A 27,447-nucleotide genomic window follows, 5' to 3' on the forward strand; every position below is an offset into this window, starting at 1 on the left:
TGGATCTTCTAGAATTTTAGTATTTATTTACTCACTTTTTCATTCACTCAATCATCAAGAATATATTGCGAATTTTCTATGTATTGGGTCACATGCTAGTCACTGGGGTGCAAATGGTGAACAATACAGTCTTACTCTCAGGGTTTAAAGCTTAGAGGAGAATTAAGGGGCAGTTATACTATAGAGTGATAAAGCTGTTAGAGGTCTTTGGAACCATTCCACCTGGAGATCAAGTGAAGACATGCAATCGGATAATCCACTTAAGTGTCCTGGTCAACTGCAAAGTCCTTTAGAATGAGATTTTGCAGAGTTAACTTTTTCAAATTCTATTTCCCAGCAGCAAAAGAAATATATATAGTTCAACTGCCAGAACAGTGATGGAAAACGATAGCTGAAAGTATTCTAGACTAAAATTTGCCTGAAAGATACAAACTATGTAACTCTATGTCATAGTTATATTTAAGTTAATATAACTTATATAAGTTATATACTGCAATATATATAAAGTATAACTCCAACATAGAATTGCATAGAAAATGGGCAGAAATACAATATAATACTAAGAGCAATTGTTTTTGTGAGGCAAATTATTTGTGGGTGGCTTTTATTTCTTATATTTTTCAACATGTCCCACCAACCAAAAAGCTAAGTAGATTTCACTGTTTTGGCGGTTGCTGTGGTTGTTGGGAATTTCATTATTTGTCATTGTTTTTAAAGAATACCTGAACTATCTGCCAAGTTACAGAAGCCTGAGAGCAACATTGGAAACTGAATAGGAGAAAGATTAAAAATAGATGTAATAGCTTTTCACATACTGGTAACTGCAAAAAAAAAGACTTCATTAGAGACAATTCCTAAGGCATTTCCTATGGCTCACTCTAACACAATGTCAGGTACTGATTCTTTTGTACAAAAGCTGATGAGAGTGATCATCTTTGAATACATCATTACTGACCTTCTTTGGCAATTTTGGATCTACTGGGAACCATCATAGCCTGAGAAGTATGAAATGCCCTAGATGGGATTCACAAAAGAATCACTTTACACAATAAAAGTCTAAAATCAAACCTTTACTTAACCTTTTTGCCTTCTCTTACCTTTATAATTCTCTCCTTGTCCCTCAACTTTAGGTCACACCTGACCCCTCCCAGTTGTATAACAGCCTGCATTTCCTCCTTTCTCTGGAATGTGACCAGTCAGGAAACTCAACATTTGCTTTTTTTTTTTTTTTTTCCTATTTATGGGTGAGAAAGAAAAAGAGAGGCAGGAAAACTGAATTGAGGAAAAAGCAAGAGCAGGGAAAGAGAAAAAGAAAACTATAAAGTCTGGAGGAAGAGAAAGAAGAGATAGATGCATGAGCAAAGAAGCACACTGCCTGGTGGTAGTAATAGTTGTTAGACACTTATCTATTAGAATCTACTTTCCATGAGAGACACTAAGAAATGACTAGATCCCCAGTCTGAATTAAAAACAAGAAAGGGACTTGGCGACCTCTGAAATATACTTTCAGACTCAGTAATCTCTATCTACTGAATAGGACATCCCTGGTTCTTGCTGCCTGGCAAGTTCGAGATGATTCCATTTAATGATCCAGTTCAAAAAGGCTGATATAGACCGTGAGAAACTTTGTATTGCCATTTTAAAAGCTGATATTCTCCAAAACAAAATATATCATAAGAATTTGACCCTTGGGTACCATGCGAGTGTTACCCTTCTCTTACCTCTTACCCATATGATAAGAGTGAAAACACCAATTTAAAACAAATCATTACAAAGCAGTGCAGTCCAGACAGCTGTTAAACTACTAGACACTCTGCAGAAAATCCTCTTTTACCCCTTAGGTGATTTTGAGATCACTAGGAACCTTCTAACTAAATCTAACAACCTAACAATTGTAAGTTTTTATTCTTTTAAACTTTCTGTTCTATTGGGTAATACTAATATGTTTCCTTTACCAAAAATACTTTTACCTTGAATCCAATGACATTTTAATTTTTTTATTCTACTACCTTAACCTCATCTTTAATTCATTATGCTGCTATCGCTCTAGTGGTATGTAATAAATACTTGGCTATAAATATGCCATAAATGGAAATATAATGGCAGGACTTGGTCATTTATTGGCTGTGAGAGATGGAGAGGAAGAAATCAAGGAGACTCCCAGGTTTCTGCTTGGGAAACTGGATGAAAATAGAAAAACATAAGAGAAGAAATAGTTTGGAGAGATGAATGGATGTGGAGATAATGATTTTGTTGTGGACATGCTGAACTGTAGTTGTCTGGGGTTGAGAGATCTTGAGGATCTGGAGAACTTGAGAGAAATTTGAGCTAGAGTTGTGAATTTGGGTGTCATCAGCATGTAGATGGTAACTAAAGATGCTTGAGTGGTTTCAGAAAGCTTGCCTATAAAATGAGAGAGCTAGGAGAGGTTTTGTCTTACGAAGAGGTGAGAGCCTTCAGCAGTAAGGATCCAGGATAGAAGAATAAGGATAAGAGAGGCTGAGTAGTTAGGAATGTGGCTTCTGAGGAAATGGGAAGAGATAGACTTTCAGGACACAATGGCAGAGATGGAAATCTCTTTTCCGGTAGAATAACAATGAGATGGTAAATTGTGGAGTTTCTCCCCCAATCCCAATGTTTTCTTTTATCCCTTGCCCTTTAGGATTTTAAAACTTCGGGTTACAAAGTCACAAAGGGTCTGAAGAATTCAGGACAAAGACTGATGGTTTAAGGGTAAGGCTTTCAGCACCAGAATATATTAAAAGTTCCTCAAATTGATTAACACAGAAAATCAGAGAGGAGAGAAAGAAACAAAGGGACTTTGTGCTTTGCCTCCCATCCTTCGCCAGAAGCCTGAGGAGATTTATAGAGATTCTTAATAGGTTTCTGGCATTTGAGAACAGAAGAAACCTCAATCCCTATTACTGAGTAAAGACAAAGAAGGTAGCAAGACCACAGAGTTCCTCGCATCCAGAAAGGCAGAGGAAAATAGTCAAAATGGTATTGTGAGCTATGCTTTGAATTTCCACATCTTCTCCAAGAACTCCAATCACAAAACCTTTTTATTTTATTCTTTTATTAAGAGATGTCTCTGGGTTCATTCACAAGATAATCATCTCTAGGTAACAGAAATGAAAAAGCAACACCACTAGGTTGGTAAAGCTAGAGCTGTGACCCTGATGGTCTTCTGGATCTGGAAGCAAGTAGAAGTTGGCTAGGAGTTTGAATTCCTCAGAGCAGTGAGGATCAACAGCACCCCGTACAGGGTGTGGCACATTAGGCAGGCTCACTGTGAAACTGGGATTTGGGAAAAGCTTCCAAATGATTTCCACCCTGACCTAGAGTTTAAAAAACAAAATAAATAAACAAAAAAAGCCCCTACCTATCTGTGGGGGTGGAAGGAAGAATAGAAATCAGTGCACACAGGACTTATGCCAGTCTGCTTTCCTGCCTACAGGACAGATGTGTTATCTTCCCCATATCCCTGAGGGTCAGGAGTCCTGTGACACCTAGTTCTGGACTATGGGGTCTCCGGATCTACATGGAGGCTACACTAAAACAGCAAATGGAGTGGAATAGGTAGAAAGATAAAGCTACCATTTAAGATGAGCTGCGAATTACAATTCACACACAAGGCAAGTTAATGCTAAAAACATTAACCAACCTCTCAACTTAGTTTTGTTTAATTGATCTGTGAGTTTCTAATAAAATTATATTAAAACTTCCCAATATTATTGTTGATCTACTTTTTTTTTCTTATAATTCGTTACTTTTTGTTTAATTTCATGGTTATACGGTTAGCTGGATAGAACTTCTTGGTGATTTTTAAATTTTTATCATTTTTAATATAATTTTAATCATTATGTAATATCTTTTTATCCTTATCAATACTTGCTTTAAGCAGTTATTTTATCTCATACTCGTATTCTACTATAACTTTTTTTTGGTTAGCATTTGCTTGCTATAACTTTTTACTTTATTTTCAACCTTTCTATGCTATTTTATTATTGGCACATCTTTTGTAAACAGCAGGTAGCTGAGTTTTCTTTTTTTATTCCTGACAGTCTCTGTTGTTTAACTGGAAAGTTCAATTCATATGAGTATGATCTGTTTAAAAGTACCTCTACCATCTCTACCATTTACTTTTGATTTTCTGTTTACAATGCTTTCTCCTTGTTTTATTCATTTGCTTACCTTAACTGCTTTTGTTGAATTGATAACTTTTCAAATTCTCTTACTTTTACCTCTGCTAATTTGGAAACTATAGATTATATTTTGCCTATGCCATCAGCAGCTACTCTTAAATTTTTAAATGTATACTGAACTATTTATTTCCTAACAATTTATAGTTTTTAAAATACAACTATCCTTCTGCCCCAACAAGGCTGTGCTTTAGCTACCAAATGTATTGAGCAGTTATTGCTATCTAGAATTTTAGTTCCGTATTTATTAGAGCATAACATAAAAGTTTCTATACAATCAATGTATAATTAGATTTATCAATCTAATTTATCAATTTTTGTGTTTACCACTTGTTTCTTTAATACCACATTTTTATTGTGAACTCACTTTTCTTTTTGCTGCAATACATCATTTAGTAATTCATTCAATAAAAATTTATGGTTGGTAAACTCAGTTTTGAAAGAAAAGTTTTCTATTTCACCATTATTCTTGATTTATAGCTTAGCCAGGTATAGAAATCTATGCTGACAGTTATTTTCCCCTCAGTGCTTTGGAATTATTACCATGTTGACCTCTGGTATCCTTTGTTGGTGATGAGAATTCTGTTGTCTTAATTATCATTCTTTTGTGGGTAATCTATGTTTTTTCTTTGGTGGCTTTTGAAATTTTCTCTTTATTCTCAATGTTAGGCATCTTCACTACAGTGCATCTGGATATGAATTTCTTTTCTTTTTTTATTTTTTTTTGCACTTAATAACTGCTTTTCTTTCAAAAACTTTAGAAAATTCTTAGTATCATCTCTCCAAATATGACTTCCACCATACCATTTATTCTCTTCCTAAAACTACTAATTAGGTGCATCCTTCATGTATTCTATGTATTGCTATGTAACAAACCACTCCAAAACATAATGGCATGAAACAATAACCATTTTATTAATCTCCAAGATTCTGTATGATAGGAATTTGGATAGGTACTTCAGGGATAGTTTGACTCTGCTTCATGATGTCCAGGGTGTCAAATGAGAAGACTTGAACAGCTGGTGGTCACTTGAATGGCTGTTTTTTTTTTCATTCACATGTCTAGGCTACAGTGACAAAGGCAGGACTCTACTGGACCTATAGACTGGAGTACCTGCACATGACTTCTCCATGTGCTTTGGGTTTCCTCACACTGTAGCGGCCTCATGGTAATCATACTACTTCCATGGCAGCTCAGGGCTCCAATAGTGACTATTCCAGAAAACAAGGCAAAAGCTACATAGACTTTTATTATCTAGGCTCAAAAATCACATAGTATCACTTCCACCTTACTTAGTCAAACCTGCCCAGATTGGGGAGTGCAGGGGCTAGACCCATCTCTTAATAGAAGGAGTATCAAAGAATCTGTGGCTGTAATTTTAAACTGCCACAATACAGCTTAAAATACATGCTATAATAGGGAACTATATTCAGTATCCTGTGATAAACCATAATGGAAAAGAATATAAAAAAAGAATGTCTGTCTGTGTATAACTGAGTCACTTTGCTCTACAGCAGAGATTGGCACAGCATCATAAATCAACTATACTGCAATTTTTAAAAATAAATAAATAATAAAATATTTGCTATATTCTACATGAATTCCTTAGATTAATCTTCTAATTCAATAATTCTTGATAAACTGGGAGAGGGTAATCCCTTCACAATGTGTGTGTATATCAAATCATCACAATGTACACTTTAAATGTCTTACGATTTTGTCAATTAAACCTCTAACAAAGCTGAAATAATTCATTCTCTGACTGTAACGAGTTTAGAGTTTATCTCATTGAATATTTTTATCACAATGTCTGTTTCTCTATTTAGTAATTTTTCATTTTCATCTTTCCTTAATTCATATCTTCTTGTTTCTTAAGCTTTTTTTTTTTAGGTATTTTATTTTTTAACTCTTTGAATGCATTTATTGTAAAGTTATTTTAAGATTACTTGCCAATATGGACTTCTATTCCAGTGGGAATGGATCATCTTCAGGGAACAGAGATTTCTATAATATTTTTTAAATTGAAATGTAGTTGATTTACAATGTTATATTAGTTTCAGGTGTACAGCAAAGTGATTCAGTTTTATATATATAAATATGTATTCTTTCTCAGATTCTTTTCCATTATAGGTTGTTACAAGATATTGAATATAGTTTCCTGTGCTATACAGTAGGACCTTGTTTATCTATTTTATATATAGCAATGTATATCTGTTAATCCCAAGCTCCTAATCTATTCCTCCTCCCCTTTCCCCTTTGGTAACCATAAGTTTGTTTTCTATGTCTGTGAGTCTACTTCTGTTTTGTAAATAAGTTAGTTAATTTGTATCATTTTTTTAGATTTCACATGTAAGTGATATCATATGATATTTGTCTTTCTCTGTCTGACTTACTTTACTTAGTATGATAATCTCTAGGTCTATCCATGTTGCAAATGGCAACACTTTATTCTTTTTTATGGCTGAGTAATATTCCATTGTATATATGTACCACATCTTCTTTACCTATTCATCTGTCCATGGACATTTAGGTTGCTTCCGTGTCTTGGCTATTGTAAATAATGCTGCTATGAACATTGGGGTGCATGTATCTTTTCTAATTAGAGGTTTTGTCTTTTCTGGATATATGCCCAGAAGAGGATCATTTAGTAACTATGTTTTTAGGTTTTTAAGGAACCTCCATACTGTTCTCCATAGTGGCTGCACCAGTTTACATTCCCACCAACAGTGTAGAAGGGTTCCCTTTTCTCCATACCCTCTCCAGCATTTATTATTTGTAGACTTTTTGATGATGGCCATTCTGACCAGTGTTAGGTGATACCTCATTGTAGTTTTGATTTGTATTTCTCTAATCATTAGTGATATTGAACATCTTTTTATGTGCCCATTGGCCATCTGTATATCTTCTTTGGAGAATATATTATATACCCACATATATAAAAACCCTCCACCTAACAAATAGAGAATTCGCATTCTTCTCAAACACACATCAAACACTTATAAAATTTGACTAGATATTTTAATGAATCACTATAGTACAGACCACATTCTGTGATCAGAATTTAGTTAAATTAGAAATTCTCATATGTTTGAATACTTAAAAGCACATTCCTAAATAACTCATGATTTAAATAAAAAATTACACACCATTTAGAAAAGAAAAACAAAGAAAATACATGATAAAACTTGGATAATACAGATAAAGCAGTCATTTGAAAGAAAGTTATGACATTAAATGCATTTATTAAAAATTATTTCAGGTGCTTCCCTGGTGGCACAGTGGTTAAGAATCCACCTGCTAACAAAAAAAAAAAAAAAAAAAGAATCCACCTGCCAGTGCAGGAGTCACGGGTTCAAGCCCTGATCCAGGAAGATCCCACATACCGCGGAGCAACTAAGCCCGTGCGCCACAACTACTGAGCCTGCGCTCTAGAGCCTGTGACCACAACTACTGAAGCCCGTGTGCCTAGAGCCCGTGCTTCACAACAAGAGAAACCACCGCAGTGAGAAGGCCGTGCACCACAACAAAGAATAGCCCCCACTCTCCGTAACCAGAGAAAAGCCCACGTGCAGCAACAAAGACCCAACACAGCCAAAAGTAAAATAAAATAAAATAAATTTTAAAAAACTTATTTCAAGTGAATGAACTAAGCGTTCACTTCAAGGACCTGGGAAATGAATAGAGTCAACCTCCCCAAAATACCGTTGATCAATGAATCCAAAAGCTGATCCTTTGAGAAACCAATAAAACAAATTTCTAGCAAGCCACATTGAGAAGAAGATAGCACAAATAATATTAGAAATTCACCCCTGCACCTGGTGATTTTGGACCCATGGAGTGGGGACCAGGCAGTATAACTCCAATGGGGCTGCATTTGCCTGCACATCCTCACCAAGCCACTCAGCCCCACAAGTGTCCAGCCTTAGGACCCATCCAGCTGTGGGGCTAGATGATGTGACTCCAGGTTATGTCACCACCTCTGAACAAATTTTGAAAGAATTTCTCTCTCGAGTTCACCCAACTTCTTTTCTGCCTCTGCTGCCGCCATGGTGGCCGTGAAAAAGCTTGTGGTGAAGGGGGGCAAAGAAAAGAAGCAGGTCCTGAAGTTTACTCTTGACTGCACCCATCCTGTAGAAGATGGAATCATGGATGCTGCCAATTTTGAGCAGTTTCTTCAGGAAAGAAAGTGAATGGCAAAGCTGGGAATCTCGGAGGAGGTGTTGTAACAATTGAAAGAAGCAAAAGCAAGATCACTGAAACTTCCGAGATGCCTTTTTCCAAAAGGTATTTGAAATATTTCACCAAAAAATATTTGAAGAAGAAGAATCTCCGTGACTGGTTATGCATAGTTGCTAACAGCAAAGAAAGTTACGAATTACATTACTTCCAGATTAATCAAGATGAAGAAGAGGAGAAAGATGAGGATTGAAGCTCAGTTATCTGGAGTATTTTGTATGAATTCTTAAATAAAATTTCGGAAACAAACAAAAAAAAGAATTTCTCTCTCTTTTTTTTTGTAATTTATCTTTATTTTTATAATGGAGTATAGCTGATTTTCAATGCTGTGTTTCTTTCTGCTGTGCATCCACTTGATTCACTTACAGAGAGACATCAATAAATTCTTTTTCAGATTCTTAAAAAAAAGAAATTCAAAGCGGGACATAATTAGAGATACAGTAGAGATTAAGAATATCATTGCTTATACTATACAATTTATAATTGAGTGGCTTTATGTCAATAAATTGAAAACTGAGGTAAAACTTACAATTTACCAGAAAAATACAAATTAAAAAGTTGACTTAAGGAGAAATAGAAAATCTAAATAAATCAGTCATCAACAAAATAGATCAATAGTCCACAGTCTCTCAAACCCTTCCCCTGTCCCTTGCCAAAGAAACCATGCCAGGTGGTTTTACAGGTAAGTTTTACCAAATTTAATGGAACAGACAATCCCAAATTATATAATTATTCCCGACAATAGAAGTAAAGACAACCCAGCTTATGAAGTTCCTATGATACTAATACCAAAATAGAAGAATTCTACAGGCAAAGAAAATTATAGATGAATCTCATTTTTTTGAACACTGATAAGGAAATTATGTGCAAGTAATTAGGAAATCAAATCCAGCAGCGTATACAAAAAAAAAAAAATACATCAAGCACAAATAAAGTTTACCTCAAATATAAAGGTGCTACTAAAATTTTAAATGCATCTGTAATCTACCTTATTATCAGATTAAGGAAAAGACCCATATGCTCATCTCAGTAGATACAAAAAAAGCATTAAAATGTCAAGAACTATAATTTAAAAACAAAATCTCTTAGCTAACAAAGACTATTAACTTGATGTGGGTATATACCAAGAGTCTATAACAAACATCATATATAATTATGAGACTATAAAAGCAATCCCATTAAAGTCAAGAACATGACATACCTGCTATAACCTCTATAATTAAACATTTTACTACCAGTTCTAGTCCTTATATTTAAGAGGAAAAAAAAGGTATGCAATCATTAGCAAGGAAGAGAACAAAATATTTTCAGACAACGTCATTTTTTAAACTAGAATCTCCAAGAGGCTCTTCAAGAAAAAAAAAAAATTAGACTAAGTGTTCAGCAATGTTGCTAAATCACAATCAATGTGAAAAATCAATAGCAATCCTATATACCTAAGTAATAGGAACTCCGTACACCTATGTAGTGGTGGGGGGGGGCGGGTGTTAAACATTCCATTTACAATTACAATAGAAACAATAAGATGCCCAGGAATAAATCTTACAAAAATGTGCAAGACCTTTATGGCTAAAATACCAAAGGAGCAATAAAAGATTTTAATAAAAATTATGTAATACTAAATTCACAGAAAAATCAATACCATTAGTATTATGATACTCCACAATTAAGTGCAATTTAAATCAAAATCCCAACAAAACTTTTTTTGTGGAATTTGACAAACTAATTCTAAAGTTAATTATAAAGAGAAAAGGTCTAAGAAGATCCAAGACAATTCTAAAAAACCAAGGGAGTGTGATTTATTCCCCAGACAGGAAGATTCCTCATAGAGCTATAGTAATTAGATGGTGCAGTGTTGTAATATGAAGGAGAGCACTGAAGTAGACACAAGTGTGTATGGGACCTTGGCATATGATAGAGGAAGCATTATAGACCTAGTGAATTTGAGGGCTACTGACTTTCTGTACTGAAAGAAATGAAATTAGATCACTATCTCATACCTTATGCCAGCAGTTCTTAAAATTTTTTGGCCTCAGAACTCATTGACACTCTTAAAAATTATTGAAGATCCCTCAGAGTTTTTGTTTATATGGGTTGTATCTGTCGATATTTACCAAATGCTATGATCTGAATGTTTGTGTCCACCCAAAATTCATGTGCTGAAATCCTAAAGTCCCCTATATATAAACGAGTTCCTTTCCAAGAGCACGTTCATAAGTCCAGTTTGTTCTTAAGTCCAACAAAGTTAGCCTACGAACCCAACTAACACAATCGGCTATATAGTACTGCACTGTAATAGGTTTATAATACTTTTCACACAGATAATACATTAAAAAAAAAACAAAAAATAAAACATTTTTAATCTTATAGTACAGTGCCTTGAAAAGTACAGTAGCACCATATAAAAGCTGGCATACAGGGGCTGGCATCAGGTGAACAGGCAAGAAAAGTTACTTACTGGAGAAGGGAGAGGCAGTGGGAGATGGTAGAGCTGAAGGATCATCAGTAGTAGGAGATGGAGGGACTTCCCTGGTTGCGCAGTGGTTAAGACTCTGAGCTCCCAATGCAGGGGGCCCGGGTTCCATCCCTGGTCAGGGAACTAGATCCCACATGCATGCCACAACTAAGAGTTTGCATGCCACAACTAAGGAGCCCACCTGCCACAACTGAGACCCAGAGCAACCAAATAAATAAATATTAAAAAAAAATAGGAGACGGAGGGCAAGCTACAATTTCACTCATGCCTGACATTGATGGAATGCACGTTCACATCTTTGAAAGTTCACATCTTGAAGGTTTGTATGTAGGGAACTTACTGAATAGCACTTTCCTCAATGTGAGAATACAATGAGAAGCCTGTGACCAGAAAGAGGTTCCCTCAACCAACCATGCTGGCACCCTAAACCTCAGATTTCCAGCCTCCAGAACTGTGAGCAATAAATTCCTGCTCTTTATAAGCTACCCGGTCTGGGGTATTTTGTTATAGCAGCCTGAACCAACTAAGACACTATATTGAAAATTAAAAGTAAGAAATGTATAAAACACATGAACAGATAAGCACACATTCCATTAGCCATCAGAGTGATGACATCATCACATGTCATGTACCCTCTAGAAAATTCTGCTGCTCATGAGAGAATGAGAGTGAAAAAAAGCAAATAATGTCTTAGTATTATTACAAAAATAGTTTTGGTCTTGCAAAACGTCTTGGGGACCCCCGGTATCCCCATACTACAGTTTGAGAACCACTGCTCTAAACTAAACTCCAGATGAATTAAGGATCTAAACCTGGGACAAAATAAAAACTTTATAATTGTTAGAAGAAATTATAGGTGCACACATTATGACCACAGGGGAAGGAAGGATTATTTAAACATTACGTCAAAAGCACAAATTATAATAAAGGAAAAGCCTAATAAATTTGAATACTCCAAATTTAGTACTTCTATTTGATAAAGTATCTCACACACCGTATTAAAAGGAAAGCCACGGTCTGGGAGAAGATAGTTGTAACATATATGTCAAAGGATTAATATTCAGACAATATAAATTACTTTTATAAATAAGAGAGAGACAAACAACCTGACAGAAAAATAGGTAAAAGAACATATGCCCAACCTCCCTAGTAATCAGAGAAATATAAAGCATCTATCAGATTGGGAAGCATTTCTAAAACTCAAATACCAACTGTTGACTATTAGTTGTATGGAAGCAAGAAATCTTACCTACTGCTGTTGGAAGTGTAAATTGGTACAACCACTTAGAAGAGCAGTTTAGAAATGCCTTGTCCGGTTGAAAGTGCACACGTTCTATGATCCAGAAACTCCACCTCTAGACACATAATTTAAAACAAATGTTGAAAAATGCATGAGGATACATTGATTCATTGATTGAATAATGTTTATCAAGTTCCTACCTGAACCAAGCATCATAGTAGGCTTTGGGAATAAAAAAGTCAACAAAGACTGCTCTCATGAAACTAAGTGAAACAGACTTATGAAGATATATAGATTAGATATAGATAATAGATATTTTATAAGCCTTAAAAGAAATTATTAGAAGAAGAGTCTATGTACCAGTTCAAGGAGGGTCCAGTACCGTGAAACAAGGTTGAGCAGGGTAAAGGGATGGGGGCTGGAGGTGCTATTTTAGGTAGGATGAATCGGGAAGGCCTTCCTGAGAAGGTGAATTTTAGGAGAGACTTAGAGAAATGAGGGAGCAAGGTCTATGTTTAAGCTCTGAGGAAAGTACATTTCAGGCAAGAAAGCATGGCAAACACAAATGCTCTGAAGCAGAAATGAGCTTGGAACATTGGAAGAAAGAAAGAAAGCCTGTAAGGTAAAGTGGAATTAGCACATGGGGTAGGATAGAAAACTATTGCAGTAGTGGGAGAGAGCCATCGGTGGCTTGGACTTGTTTAAAAGTGTTGAGAAGTGATTGGATTCAGGATACAGAGCAGACAACTTGGTGATGGGGATTTGAGGTGTGAGGGAAAAGTTTCAAGGCTGACTGAGGTTTTTGGCCGACGTGCCTGGTGGAGCCATTTACTCAAATAGAGATAATTAAGGAGTAGGATAAGGTGAAAAGGGGCAGGAAAGGATAGTCACTACAATTTCGTTGGTATTAATAAAACACTGGAAATACCCCCAAGAATGAATATATAGGGTACTGACAAAATATGGTATATTGATTTGATGAAATACTATACAGAAGTTAAAATAACTAGTATCAATACATGGATGAATCTTGAAAATACTCTGCAACATCAAATTGCAGCATATTTAGTATGATACTATTTGTAAACTTTTTTTTTTAAACATCTTTATTGGAGTATAATTGCTTTACAATGGTGTGTTAGTTTCTGCTTTATAACAAAGTAAATCAGTTATATATATACATATGTTCTCATATCTCATCCTTCTTGCGTCTCCCTCCCTCCCACCCTCCCTATCCCACCCCTCTAGGTAGTCACAAAGCACCAAGCTGATCTCCCTGTGCTATGCAGCTGCTTCCCACTAGCTATCTACCTTACGTTTGGTAGTGTATATATGTCCATGCCACTCTCTCACTTTGTCCCAGCTTAGCCTTCCCCCTCCCCATATCCTCAATTCCATTCTCTAGTAGGTCTGTGTCTTTATTCCCGTCTTGCTCCTAGGTTCTTCATGACCTTTTTTTTTTTTCCCTTAGATTCCATATATATGTGTTAGCATATGGTATTTGTTTTTCTCTTTCTGACTTACTTCACTCTGTATGACGGACTCTAGGTCCATCCATCTCACTACAATAACTCAATTTCGTTTCTTTTTATGGCTGAGTAATATTCCATTATATATATATGTTCCACATCTTCTTTATCCATTCATCTGTCGATGGACACTTAGGTTGCTTCCATGTCCTGGCTATGTAAATAGAGCTGCAATGAACATTGTGCTACATGACTCTTTTTGAATTATGGTTTTCTCAGGGTATATGCCCAGTAGTGGGATTACTGGGTTGTATGGTAGTTCTATTTTTAGTCTTTTAAGGAACCTCCATACTCTTCTCCATAGTGGCTGTATCAATTTACATTCCCACCTGATTTGTAAACTTTTAAAAAACAGATACCAGATATTGGTTTTGGCTACAAATAAATAAAACAAAAGCATAACAACATGGACTAGATTTGTACCAAATTCATGTTATTGGTTGTCTCTAGGGAATGAGGGAGAGAAGAGAGTGAAGCTGCGAAGGGCACATAGGGAACTTCCCCTTTAATGTACTGAAGGAAAATATGAAAGAGTAACATATGTTCATTTTGGGTAATAAGTACATGGATGGTTTATATTATCAAATGTACTTTGAAAATGTGTTTTCATGAAAAAAGGGCAAAGAAAGACTGAACAGTGTCTAGGAAGATGGGCCCAAGCCAGTGCCATGCTTCAGTGGAATGACTTCAGGAGCACCTAAAGGCCTGAATGAGTTGACAGCCCAGCAGCACCCAGCATGGGCTGACAGATGGCTTATGCTGGTGATCTACTGACTGCCAGTGCTAATAGATAGTGGCTGCAGTCTATATGGCCTGGGTCCCCAAACCATGTCCATACCCAACCCCTGCCCATAGCATAAATGCAGTACCCAAACTGAAATTTAAATACAACCCAGAGAAAGGGAGAAAATTGGTTAAGGTTATATTTCTGCCGATGTCAGGATGGACATTGAGTTTATGCTGCATTTTTATGTTAGAAAAGAAGAAAGCAGCATGGGGAACTCTACTCAATTCTCTATAATGGCCTATATGGGAAAAGAATCTAAAGAAGAGTGGATACATGTATATGTATAACTGATTCACTTTGCTGTACACCTGAAACTAACACAACATTGTAAATCAACTATACTCCAATAAAAATTTTAAAAAAAAGAAGAAGAAAGCAAGGATGAATAGTGATGTAGATAAATTTCTCATTGGGAAGAAGACTGGGTTGTCTTGGGTTGGGAAGGAAGAGGAAGGGGGAGGTGACCTGATAAACTGAGAGAATATGTGTGGCAGGAATAATGAAATGAACTAACAGGAAGCCCAGGAGCTGTGGTTCTGGTGAGAGGTGTGAATTTACAATTAGCGATGCTGAATGGCTCCAACTGGCTGTAACCACAGGACTAGGAGGGTGAAGGTGGAGACAGCTGGGGTCTCCCTCCTTTTCTCCTGATTTATATTTGGTGATCTATAAAAGAAATGTTTTCTCTTTATTTTACAAACTGTAACTGTGAATGCTGGTAATTAAAGTATTCTGTTCATTGTTTAATACTTCATATATCTGCAGAATTACAGAAATCATGAAGCTAGAAAACCCTAGAGAGGTTGTAGTCTTCCCCCTACTTCCAAAGTGTCAAGGCCAGAATTAATGTATATATAAGGACCTCTTGGTATAAAGAGTCTTTAACTTTTTGAGGTAACCTACTTAAATCTCAATCACTTTTGATTTAAGATCAACTTATTATTTTAATCCAATACCTCTCTACTTAAGGACAAGTTCTTGAGTTCAGTAAAATGAGGAGGGAGTTCCCTGGCGGTCCAGTGGTTAGGACTCCGTGCTTCCACTGCAGGGGGCACGGGTACAATCCCTGGTTGGGGAACTAAGATCACACAAGCTGCATGGGTGTGGTAAAAAAAAAAAAAAAAAAAAGTAAGATGAGGAATTCTGTCTCATATTACAAATGGAAAAGATAGGTAAATGCCCTTTACACTTATCCTAAGTTGTCACTTCCCTAACTATCTTTGGTTCTCAGGTTATAAAAATATACACAATTTTTCCCAAATTGTCAAAGCTCAAAGCATTTGATAAAATACTGATTTAATAGAGATTTAAGGAAGTAGCCACTCGTGCATAGTGGTGAGTGTATAAGGGATAGAGAACAATTGGGAAATATCTTTCAAAAGTAAAAATGTACATACCCATGGACACAAATTCCATTTCTAGGTGTTTATTCAGTGAGTCTACTAATGCAATATAGTTAATAATATGAAAGATTGGCAACAATATATCCCTCAATAGAATGATGAAATAAAATAACACAGGCATCCAGTGAACACCACACGGCTGTTAAAATAATCAAGGCAGTAGCTCTCCATATATTAATATGGAAGGATATTTAAGATATATTGATAAGAGAAAAATCAAGATAGAAAGCAGTGTGTATATTATGCTAGCGTCTGTGTGAAAAGGAAAGTATGTGTATGTTTGTAAACACATAGAATATCCATGGGAGGATATTTAAGAAACTGGTAGTAATTGTTGCCTCTGGAGAGGAAAACAGGATCACTGAGGGGCAGAGGAAGGAGAGAAACATCCTTTTAATGGTATGCTGTTTTGTGTCCTTTGCATTTTGTATCATGTGAGTATGTTATCTATTTACAAATAAACAAAAAATTAAAAACAAAAAAATCCACAGCCATGCAGATAGTCATTTATTTATTTATTAAATGTAAATAGATACTCCCTTACACTGAATGTTATTCATAAAACACTGCACCAGCAATTCTTGGACTATTGAAAAGAAATATACCACACAGTCAAGCATGGCTTCTTCAAATAGAGCATCATTCTGCAAATTAATTTCCCTTCATGTAAAGACAAGAGGTGACTTCTTAAGTGGTACAATCTGTGGATCATTAAAGAGCCATCTAACCCCAAACATTTTCTATTGTTAACTTCCTCCAGTTCTGGAAACCCCTACCGTGAACTTTCTTTTTTGGGATAAAGGCACTGCATTTTCAGCAAGCCCTTTTTTTTTTTTTTTGCAAGCCCTTTTTATGTTGCAAATGTGTAACATGGTAACATTAGGGTGGATTTATTCATAGTAGTCCCCTAGCAGAAAGCAGTTCCTGAGGAATGAGGTTGGTTTTGGTGGGAGGGAGTTAAAAAAAAAAAAAAAAAAAAAAAAAAAAAAACTCTGATGCATGCAACTCTGCAAAGGAAAGTGTATATCCTAGAGATGTGCCTAATGATAGTTCCTGGGTAGTAACAGGCATTATAAAGGCACTGAGCGTTTAGGAGAAATGGAGAAAGCATGCATCTCTATAGAGAGTGCAAATATAAACCCCACCCAGTTTTCATGAAGCAAGTATAGTAGCGTGAAGCCCTACACTGAAATTACAGGAAGATCAAAAGTCACAGTAAATGGGTATAGCTTGACAAATGCCGGTGTCCCTCAGTATTTTTTTTTTTTTTTTTTTAGGTATAAGAGTAATATAACCTGTTATAAAATGGTTTCATACACATAATCTACCCCAATATTAAACAATATGTGTTCTGAATAATAGTAGCCTCTTTAGATGTTAATAGATGTTGCTAAATAATGTATTCTATCACCAAATAAGTTTGGGCAACAGTAGTTTAACAGAAGTTTTTTTCTTGGTGAGACATCACAGACCCTATAACATGCAAGTATGTATTTCCCAAAGGGAAAAAAAATATGCAATGTGTCCAAAATTAGCTTCCCACAGATCCTTAAAAAAAAAAAAAAACAAAACCCACAGCACATCTTATGAACTAATGTTATGCAGGACAGTGGGGAATAGTTGATCCTTCCTATTCCTGCCCTGGCCTCCCATTTCTATCCAGATGATCTCTTCCATCTTGTTTTACCTTACCCTCCCCTGAATCATTACATGTGCTCCATTAGGATGTCTATACTTAGAAAATGTTGATGACATCAAAAGTGATGATGACCTTCATGCAAAGTCTTCCTTACCACTTACTGCCATATCCCTATACGTGGGTACAGTAGGAGTCTCTGCATTTTCTGACCAGTCACAATGTGTAACAAGACTCAGAGAGATCAGTGTCAGATTGGAGCAAGCCTGGATGTGACATCTCACTGTCAGTGAGGCCTGTTCTTTAGGTGTCATGGTGCTCTCTGTAGTCTGGTCTTGCCTTCTCTTAGTCCTCAAAGACTGGGTTTAGGGCTTGGCCTTAGGCCTCCCTAAAGCAGTCATAGTGCCTTTTTCCACTCTTCCATGTTTGATCATGTAAATTCCTAAATTCTTAAAGGCTAAAATTAAATTTCATTAGAGTTAAAAACTCCAGACCATGGAATGCCACCCATCTCTGGCCACTACAAATGTGACATGACTTGGGAGTGGGATAGCTCTGGCCAACATATTTTCCAAGGGTAAAGGATAGCAGTAGTGGTGGCACTGCTCGTCTTTTTCCTCAAGAGACGCTGATTATATACGTGTAAAATCAGAGTAGGGCTTACTGTGGCCCTTAGTGTCCATCTGGACATGTCATTTCATTCAGAAGAATTACGAATCCATCTCTAAAGAGCTTTGAAAAATAATTTGTCTTTACTGAAGTCTTGAAGAGGTAGCGAAGTGGTGAATCATATAACATAACAAACAACAGAACTTTAAAATCCTCCTTTTCTGTTTGTTTCCCCCAAAACACCCACATCACAGAGGAACGGCTGTCAAAATGCTCCTTTTCAGCTTTTTAGTCACTCCCTTTATCTCTCACTTGTCTACTTTCTCTTTCCACTTCCTCTTCCTTCCACATGTTTTCCACTGCAAGTAATTTCTTACCTTTTAAAGCATTAACATAAATCACTTTAGCTTCTTCTCCAGCTATTTTTTCTAGCTCTTATCACCCTTTCTTCCGCTACCTTCCCCCACTTAGCCCATTAACTCAACATGGAAGCTGGGGGAGAACAGAGGGAGAAGAGAAGATAGTTCTTACATGTTACACTTTTCTTCTGTTATATACATATACTTGTAACATGTTATATGTTATGATACATATTTGATATGTTATATGTATTATATAATATATAACATATAATATGACATATAATATATAACATATATATGACATTATATATGTATATTTTTAAAATATATAATATGTGGAATGTCCAACAGAGTCTCATTATAACACACTTTGTCACCTGTCCTGTAAGACTGCTAACTTAATGTACTAATCAGGTATTTTCTGATACTCCAGTAACTAGTTCTCTTCTCAAAGTTCATGCCCTTTACTCAATTTCACAGTATAGTGAATGGTGTTCTAAGGAGTCTCTCCAAAGATTGTGTAATTAAGCTGAGTGTGATTAAAACAAATGGGCAGAATATCCAGGTATTGGTCATTTATATAAATAAAGCCAGCCATCTATCTATCTTGCTCTGGTCTCACGTGGGAAGACCCTCTGATGTTTTACTTGTGCTCAGCAAGATAAGGAAAGCACTAAGTAGAAACTAGGTCAGCTGCCTTCCACTGCCTGTCACAGTCATCAAAGCAAACTTCTTAGGCTTGAAGTTTCGTGTCTTTTAAATGGATTCTGTGTTCTCTTTTCTTCTATACAAACCAGAAAGGTATTTGTAAAACATCCCATTGTCAAGCAAGTTTATACATCACAGTGTGTGTGTGTGTGTGTGTGTGTGTGTGTGTGTAGGCTTGTGTGATTATTCTCAACTTATTTTTTGACTTGCATATCTAATTATTTACTGAAAGAATGTTTCATATGTAAACTATGCAAAAACACATATCTAGGCTGAGTATAAGATTTTAGAATCAAAATTAAGAACTTGTTCAGAGAGAAACAAAACTTGAAAAAGAATAGAAAATGTTACAATATACTTCCCGATCTTCCTGCTGCTTGATCTTGGTCAGAGTGAAATTAGGATTCAGTGGTGAGGACCACATCCTGTTGCCATGGGAATGATTGTACTGTCACAAATTTAGTACTATGACTTCATGGTGAAAAGGAACAGATGGTCTGGAAGAGAATGAAGGCCTAGGGTTAGCAAAATTGTTTGGGGAATAAGCCATCTTAGATCCTTTTTGGAAGTAGGTGGGAGCATAAATAATAAGCAAAAACTACTTCACTGTAGTTTTACAAAAGCCACTGAGCAAGAAGGAGCTTAGCCAGGTAAAACTACAAAGCTCATTTCCAATGGGAGAAAGAAATATTTGAATGTAGGATGAAGCACAGGTAAAACCACAATACAGTTTACAGTATTCCAAAGCTGCCTCTTCACCCTTCGCCAGCCTCTTACTTGACCACTGCTGAAGTTAGTAATATCTAGAACCCTTAGGGCCAGCAGTAAGGCCCATATTGGCCACATTTTTTTACACTGTCCCATTTTTAGGTATTTCTGGCTTCAGTGTTGGTTTGATTCTGGCATCCCAAGCCATACACTTCCAAAAAGCCTCAAGAACACAGGCTTAGATAGCTGCGCTAGTAGGGTTGAGGCCAGCTGTAGGGGTGTATGTAGCCAGCTCATCTTATCCCTGAGTGGTCATGGGTCCAGACCTAATCTCCAGCCATGTTGACACTCTGGAAAATAGTCTCCACTAAAATCATTCATCCTTAGAAATACAGTTTTTAACTTTTTTTTTTTTTTTTTCTTTGTGGTACGCGGGCCTGTCACCGCTGTGGCCTCTCCCGTTGCGGAGCACAGGCTCCGGACGTGCAGGCCCAGCGGCCATGGCTCACGGGCCCAGCCGCTCCGCGGCATGTGGGATCCTCCCGGACCGGGGCACAAACCCGCGTCCCCTGCATCGGCAGGCAAACTCAACCACTGCGCCACCAGGGAAGCCCCTATTTTTTTTTATATATAAATTTATTTATTTATTTTTGGCTGCGTTGGGTCTTCGTTGCTGCACACGGGCTCTCTCTAGTTGCAGCGAACGGGGGCTACTCTTCATTGCGGTGCATGGGCTTCTCATTGCGGTGGCTTCTCTTGTTGCGGAGCATGGGCTCTAGGCACGCAGGCTCAGTAGTTGTGGCTCATGGGCTCTAGAGCACAGGCTCAGTAGTTGGGGCACACAGGCTTAGTTGCTCCGCAGCATGTGGAATCTTCCTGGACCAGGGCTCGAACCCATGTCCCCTGCATTGGCAGGCAGATTCTTAACCACTGTGCCACCAGGGAAGTCCAGAAATACAGTTTTTGTTTGGAGTAAGGGCAACAAGAGAGATTTCCCATCACTATCAACCTCTGGGAATGATTACCAAGTAAATTAACCAAGAGAAGCTAACAACAGTTAGCAACTAGTATGCTCCAGCCTAAGTGCTTAAGTATTCTTTTGTTGCTGTTTTGAAATAACTTTAGATTTACAGAAGAGTTGCAAATATAGTTGGAGAGCTCATGAATATCCTTCGTCTAGCTTCCCCTAACATTAACATGTTTTATAACCATAGTACAATGACTGTGAAATTAACATTAGTACAATACTATTAACTAAACTACTAAGTAAATTCTGATTTCACCAGTTTTTCCATTAATGTCCTTTTTCGGCTTTGAGACCCAGTCCATGTTAGACTTGGTCGTTGCATCTAAGTTCCCTTAAATCTGTGATAATTTCTCAGTCTTTCCTTGTTTTTCGTGACCTTGACACTTTTAAAGACTACTGATCAGGTATGTTGTAGAATGTCCCTAAACTGGGATTTTTCTGATGTTTTCTCATGACTAGACTAAACTTGGAAATGGTATCAGAGTGAAGTGCCCTTCTGATTACATCATATCAGGGGTACCTGGTATCAACATGACATAACTGATGATGTTAATCACATGGTTAAGCTGAAGTCTGCCAGTTCTCTGTACTGTAAAGTTACTATTTTCCCCTTTCCATACTCTATTTGCTAGAAGAAGCCCAGTCCAGTCCATACTCAAGGAGAAGGGAATTAGGCTTCACATTCCAGAAGGATGATTATTAAAGAATTTGTGAACAAATGCTTAAACCACCGCAAATTAAAGAATTTGTGAACAAATGCTTAAACCACTGCAATAATTAATGTTCTTTTTTGGGGGGTGAGGTACTTTGAAGCTATGCAAATATTCTGTTTCTTCTTAGTTTCACCTGCTAATTTTAGGGGATCTTTCTTGAAGCACTTATCATTGTGGTGCTCTAATGGTGATTTTCAATTTCTTTAATTCCTTCTATATTATTATATGGAATTCTCCTGTAACAAAGATTTGTCTGCCACCCAATTTATTTATTTATTTATTTATTTATTTATTTCACTTATTTATAGCAGTATAGACTCATGCATATCTATTTTATTCTTTGAATTATAATCCAATACAGTAATTATTTGTTTTGTTGTTCAGATTGTTCCAATTTTGGCCCTGGGTCCTGTGTCCTTTTGATATACCCTGTGCAGGAAAGAGTTAACACAGCAGGCCAGAGGCTGCTATCTTTAGAAGGGCCTGCTTGCAAGGTTGCCCTTGGCTGGCATCTGTGAACTTGGTTTGTGAAAACTTCCCCACACTGATATGGAAAATTCTCTATACTGGTAAGGTTGTTTTGCCCACTTAAGACACTGAATACCTGTTTCCTTCTGAGAGCCTGAGATTTTGGTAGATGCCAGCTAAAGCATGCCTACATGACTAGTCCCCAAAAAATCCCTAAATGCTGAGTCTTAAATGGGCTTCAATAGGAGAAACATTACACATGTGCCACTGCATTTTCACTGCTAGCAAAGGGAACACACCTAGTGTGTCCTCTCCTGGACCTCTGGTATAGAAAGCCTGTGGGTGGATTTCTCCAGACTCTGGCCAATGTGTCTTTTTCCCTCAATTATCTGCTGTGTAACCTTATTGTGTCACTGTGATAAATTTTCGTCATTAGTACAATAATATGTTGAGCCCTGTGAAGTCCTTCTAGCATAATACAGAATGTGTGAGCAGTCTTGGATGCCCCCAAAGACCTTATCCCTTAAGGGACATGCCTTATCCTTTATTTTTTTAGCACTTCCTTACTTTGTGACACTACAAGAAACTCCAGACTTGTATTTTGCTCATCCCAGTCATAGAATCAGCCATTTCTTCAAAGAGTCTTGGTTTCTTTATTGGAGAATGATAATTAGAAACAAGATTGGGGTGCTCATCGCTAATGGGGTGCCATTCCTTCTAGGCCATTTGAGCAGATAGAAAGGGAAATGTATGTATGTTTGCTAACTCATATGTACACACAAATTTATATTTATTTCTGTATCTTTCTACCTGTGTATACACACATGGTGAATTCATACATATAGAATCAGTTTTAATCTAGAACTACAGGGTTCATTCTAGCCTTCTCTGCTTGTTTGTAACTTCTTTCTTTGACAGTGAGAAACATGGCTTTCATTAGCTACAACTTATTTACTTATTTGTTCAACCCTAGTATACATGCATAGTAGTTTCAGAATTGCTAACTTATACCCCTGTGAGAAACAAATTTACCAAGGGAAGTAAGGCATTTATGTACAGTTGCATTTACTTTAGCCTTATGATAGCCAGTCAAAACACATTTCCAACATTAGTTTGGTCAGCTCATTTTCCCCCATGCATTTCAGTTTGGTTATATCATATATTTGTAATACAGTTACATTTGTTAGTCTTCATTCCATCCTGGGATCCTCCCACCCTTACCCCCACCATCCTGGTTGATTTTGAAAATTTGCATACAGTAAATTTCACTCTTAGTTTTACAGTAAATTACACCTTCTTAGACTAGGTGTAACATTCTATGGGTGTTGACAAATGCATAGAGTCACATATCCACCACCACAGTGATTTCCAACACCTAAAATGTGCCTTGTGCCAGCCCCTTTGCAGTCAACCTCTTCCCAACTCCTGGCAACCACTGATCTGTATTTTCTGTCTCTACGGTTTTGCCTTTTGCAGAATGCCAGTTAAATAGCACCATACAGCATGTAGTCTTTTAGATCCGGCTTCCTTCACTTACCAAATGCATTTAAGATTAATCTATGTTGTTGTGTGAATCAAGAGTTTATTTTGTAAAAATTGCTGAGTAGTATTCCATTGTACAGAGGTATTACAATTTGTGAATCTGTTCACCTCTGAGGACATCTCAGTTGCTTCTAGCTTTTAGTGATTATGAATAGAGCTACTGTAAATGTTCGTTTACAGACTTCTATATGTACAAGTTTTTCAATTCACTTTCATAATTACCTAGGGTTGGGATTGCTGGGCCGTATTGTAAGTGTATGTTTTACTTTGTTAAGAAACTACAAATTAGCTGTACCATTTTGTATTTCCACAAGCAATGACTGAGAGTGCTTGTTGCACAGCATTTTAACCAGCATTTGGAATTGTTAATTAAAAAAATTTTTTTAGTCATTCTAGTAGGTGAATAGAGGTATCTTATTGTAATTTTCCTAATGATTAATGACCTTGAGCATCTTTTCATATGCTTATATGCCATTTGTATAATTTCTTTGGAAAAGTAGCTCAACTTTTTTGGGGGAGGGTGTTTTCTTGTTGAGTTATAGCAGTTTTTTATACTCTGGCTCTAAGTCCTTTATTGGACATGTGAATTGCAAATATTTTCTCCAGCTCTATAGCTTGTCTTGTCATTCTTCTTAACCATGATTGTTCGTTTGTTTGCAAAGCCAAACTTTGTAATTTTGATAAGACCAGTTTATCAATTTTTTTCTTTTTTTTCTTAATAAATTTATTTATTTATTTTTGGCTGCGTTGGGTCTTCGTTGCTGCGTGCAGGCTTTTCTCTAGTTGCGTTGAGTGGGGGCTACTCTTCATTGAGGTGCACGGGCTTCTCATGGCAGTGGCTTCTCTTGTTGTGGAGCACGGGCTCTAGGTGCGCAGGCTTCAGTAGTTGTGGCTCAGGGGCTTAGTTGCTCTGCGGTATGTGGGATCTTCCCGGCCCAGGGCTCGAACCCGTGTCCCCTGCATCGGCAGGCGGATTCTTAACCACTGCACCAGCAGGGAAGCCCAATTTTTTCTTTTTATGGATTGTGCTTTTGGTGTTATATCTGAAAACTTATCACCAAATCCAAGATGATGCAAATTTCTATATTTTCTTCTAGAAACTTGATATTTCTATATTTTACATTGAGATGTATGGTCCACTTTGAGTTAATTTTTGCATAAGGTGTGAAGTCTGTGACATGGTTCTTTTTTTTTTTCCCCTTTCTTTTGCATATGTATGCTGAATTGTTTCAGTACCATTTATTGGAAAGACTATACTTTCTCCATTGAACTGTCTCGGCACATTGTTAAAAATCAGTTGATTATTTCTGCCCTCTTCTGTTCCATTGATCTATGTGTCTGTCCTTTTGCCAATTCCACACAGTCTTGATTACTGTAGCTTTATGGTAAATCTTAAAATTGATATATATAAGTGTATATATACTATATAAATATAATGTATATATTGTATCCTGTTTAGTTATAACATCTGAGTCTACTTATGATGATTGTTTTGTCTATTCAGGCTGTCAGCCTATTGTATTAAATGCATTATCTCAAAGTTTTCAAATGCATCTAAGAGTTCAAAGAGGATTTTTTAAATGTGTTTATATTTTATGATCGTCTAAGATTATTCTCAATCTTGTCATATAATGTTAGTCCCCATGTTTGTTTCTAGGTGAGTTTGTACTAATGAGTAACCTAAAGTAACAGCATATAATATTAAATGAGTGGAAAGCATGTCAGACTCCTATTAATTTGCATCTTTTAAAGTGTTAATAAGTGTCCTGCATATATGGCTGTACTCATATTGATTAGTTTCACCAGTTATGTGGGAAAAACTAGCTTTTATAGTGATAAAATTAATTGGAAAGATGTTTTCACAGAAAAGTACTTTGGCTTAAGTTATTTAATAACTTGAAACTTTGATTAAAATTGATGAAAATGACATAGTGCCAACTAATGTGTAGCAGCTGACCTAATACGTAAATTTACTTGCATCATGTGAAGGATAAATGATGTCATGCTAATTATTTAAAAGCAGTGCTTCTAGCAGTTTTAATAGAGGAGTAGGAGAATTAAGTAATCTGCACCATAACAGTTTCATATTGCAAGTGGTTATATTGCTTCAATATGGTTTTCATCAGCCCAGTTTTAACAGGTTATTGGCAGAAGTGTGGTAGCACAAACTTAAAAAAAGAATTTTGTACTAACTAGTATTTTTCCCAGAATTGTATTTTGGGGTACACTATTGAATAATGAAAAATCCAATATTGGATTTGGAGTCAAAAACAAATTTATGGTTTAAAATGAAGAGCAGTAACAATAACAACAGCCCAAATTTTAGTCAGTCAATCTCAAAATTATATTAAGTCTCATTGCTTTCTCCCCCTTATTTGGAATTGGCATCTGAGTCCTTTGAACAGAGGTAGCCCTCTGATGTACTTAAGGAGGCAAGTTGGTGATCTATAATGGCACCAGGGCACTTGGCAAAGGAAACAAGTAGGACTTGAAATCCATCTAGAGGAAGAAGCCTCTTATCTAATTTACACAGAGGTGTCGAATGGGGTAATGGCAGCCCTACTTGAAGAATCCTTTTGTTTGCTAGGTCTGTTGTATCAGTCAGGATACATATAGCTGCAAATCACAGAACATATGACAAATAATGGCTTAAGCAATTAACACATTTATCTGGTGACAGATGGTTCCAGGGTTGGGAAGCAGCTCAATGATGTCATTAAAGATATATAACAATGTATATATATCTTTTTAGTTTGACATCCTTGAGTGTTGAATGTTCCTCCTCAGAGAGTCATCTCATGGTAACAGAATTGTTGCTGCAGCTGCAAGATCACATTTTCATACAATTGTATTGAACTCCCATCTCTTGTTTCTACCAGGAGTAAAAATCATTCCCAGGAGTAAATTACTCCTCCCACCCCAATCTAATTTCCCTCATGTGTCATTGGCCAGAACTGGGTCACATAGCCACACTGGCCCCAAAGAGAGCTGGGAATGGCAGCCTAAAAAAAGGAAGAAGAGAATTGGTAAACAACAGTGTCTACCACCCGCATAAAAGAAAAGTATCTTTCTTACCATCTGTCTCAAAGGCCACCTCCAAGTTTGGTGAGCAAAACAGCAGCTCAACCGCCCTCTTCTTTGACTCTGGAATTTCTTTCTTAAATAACTTTGCAATCTCTATATTATCACACTCATTCAGACTAATTGGAAAGAAGATAAATTGAATTAGTTTGATATAAAAATATAGAATAATTTTAGTAACTTGTGTGTCTATCACTTTAAAGAGCAACTTTTCAGTGAGGACTGGGCTAACCAGAGAAGGCCAAGAACTAATCCTCCAGAGGAAGCATTAAGCAATGAACACTAATCACCTGGGATAAATGTACTCTTTGTACCCAAATGGCTCTACCAAGCTTCTTAAACATTTTTTTCTGTACTCCCCCTGCAACCCCGTTTAAGATTTGCATCTTTTATGTGTATGTAGAGGAGTGGCTAATCAAGGGAGCAACTAAAGGAAACTTCGCTCATCCCCGCAATTCCAAAATCAGGGCCAGATGCATCTGTGTTTATCATCATGCCAGTTACCCAGAGGACTGAGGACTGTCATCCTCTCACCAGATACTGGAGTGTCCTCCAGGAAGAGGAAATAAATAGTAGAACAACTCCTTTTGATTCCCCTAATTGACTGCTTATTCATCCTTCCCTCTCCCATGCCACTTCTCAGTAGCTATTTGTCCATGACTCTGCCCCAGTGGAGACAGCTCTCTCTGTTCCCCAAGCAAGAGCGCTTGCCTATCTTC

General features: G+C 36.8%; 1 protein-coding gene and 1 pseudogene across 2 annotated transcripts in view; both read left to right on the forward strand.

The window, feature by feature from the left end:
* Nucleotides 1–27,447, forward strand: part of NMNAT2 (nicotinamide nucleotide adenylyltransferase 2) — a 208,085-nt gene that overhangs the window by 3,353 nt on the left and 177,285 nt on the right. The gene's annotated exons all lie outside the window — the stretch shown is intronic.
* LOC309801330 (large ribosomal subunit protein eL22-like) lies at nucleotides 8,242–8,803 on the forward strand (annotated as a pseudogene). Its single transcript has one exon. The product of its transcript is annotated as a large ribosomal subunit protein eL22-like (transcript).

The sequence above is a fragment of the Mesoplodon mirus genome, assembly GCF_964341445.2.
Source record: "Mesoplodon mirus genome assembly, chromosome: 3".
Lineage (NCBI taxonomy): Eukaryota > Metazoa > Chordata > Mammalia > Artiodactyla > Ziphiidae > Mesoplodon > Mesoplodon mirus.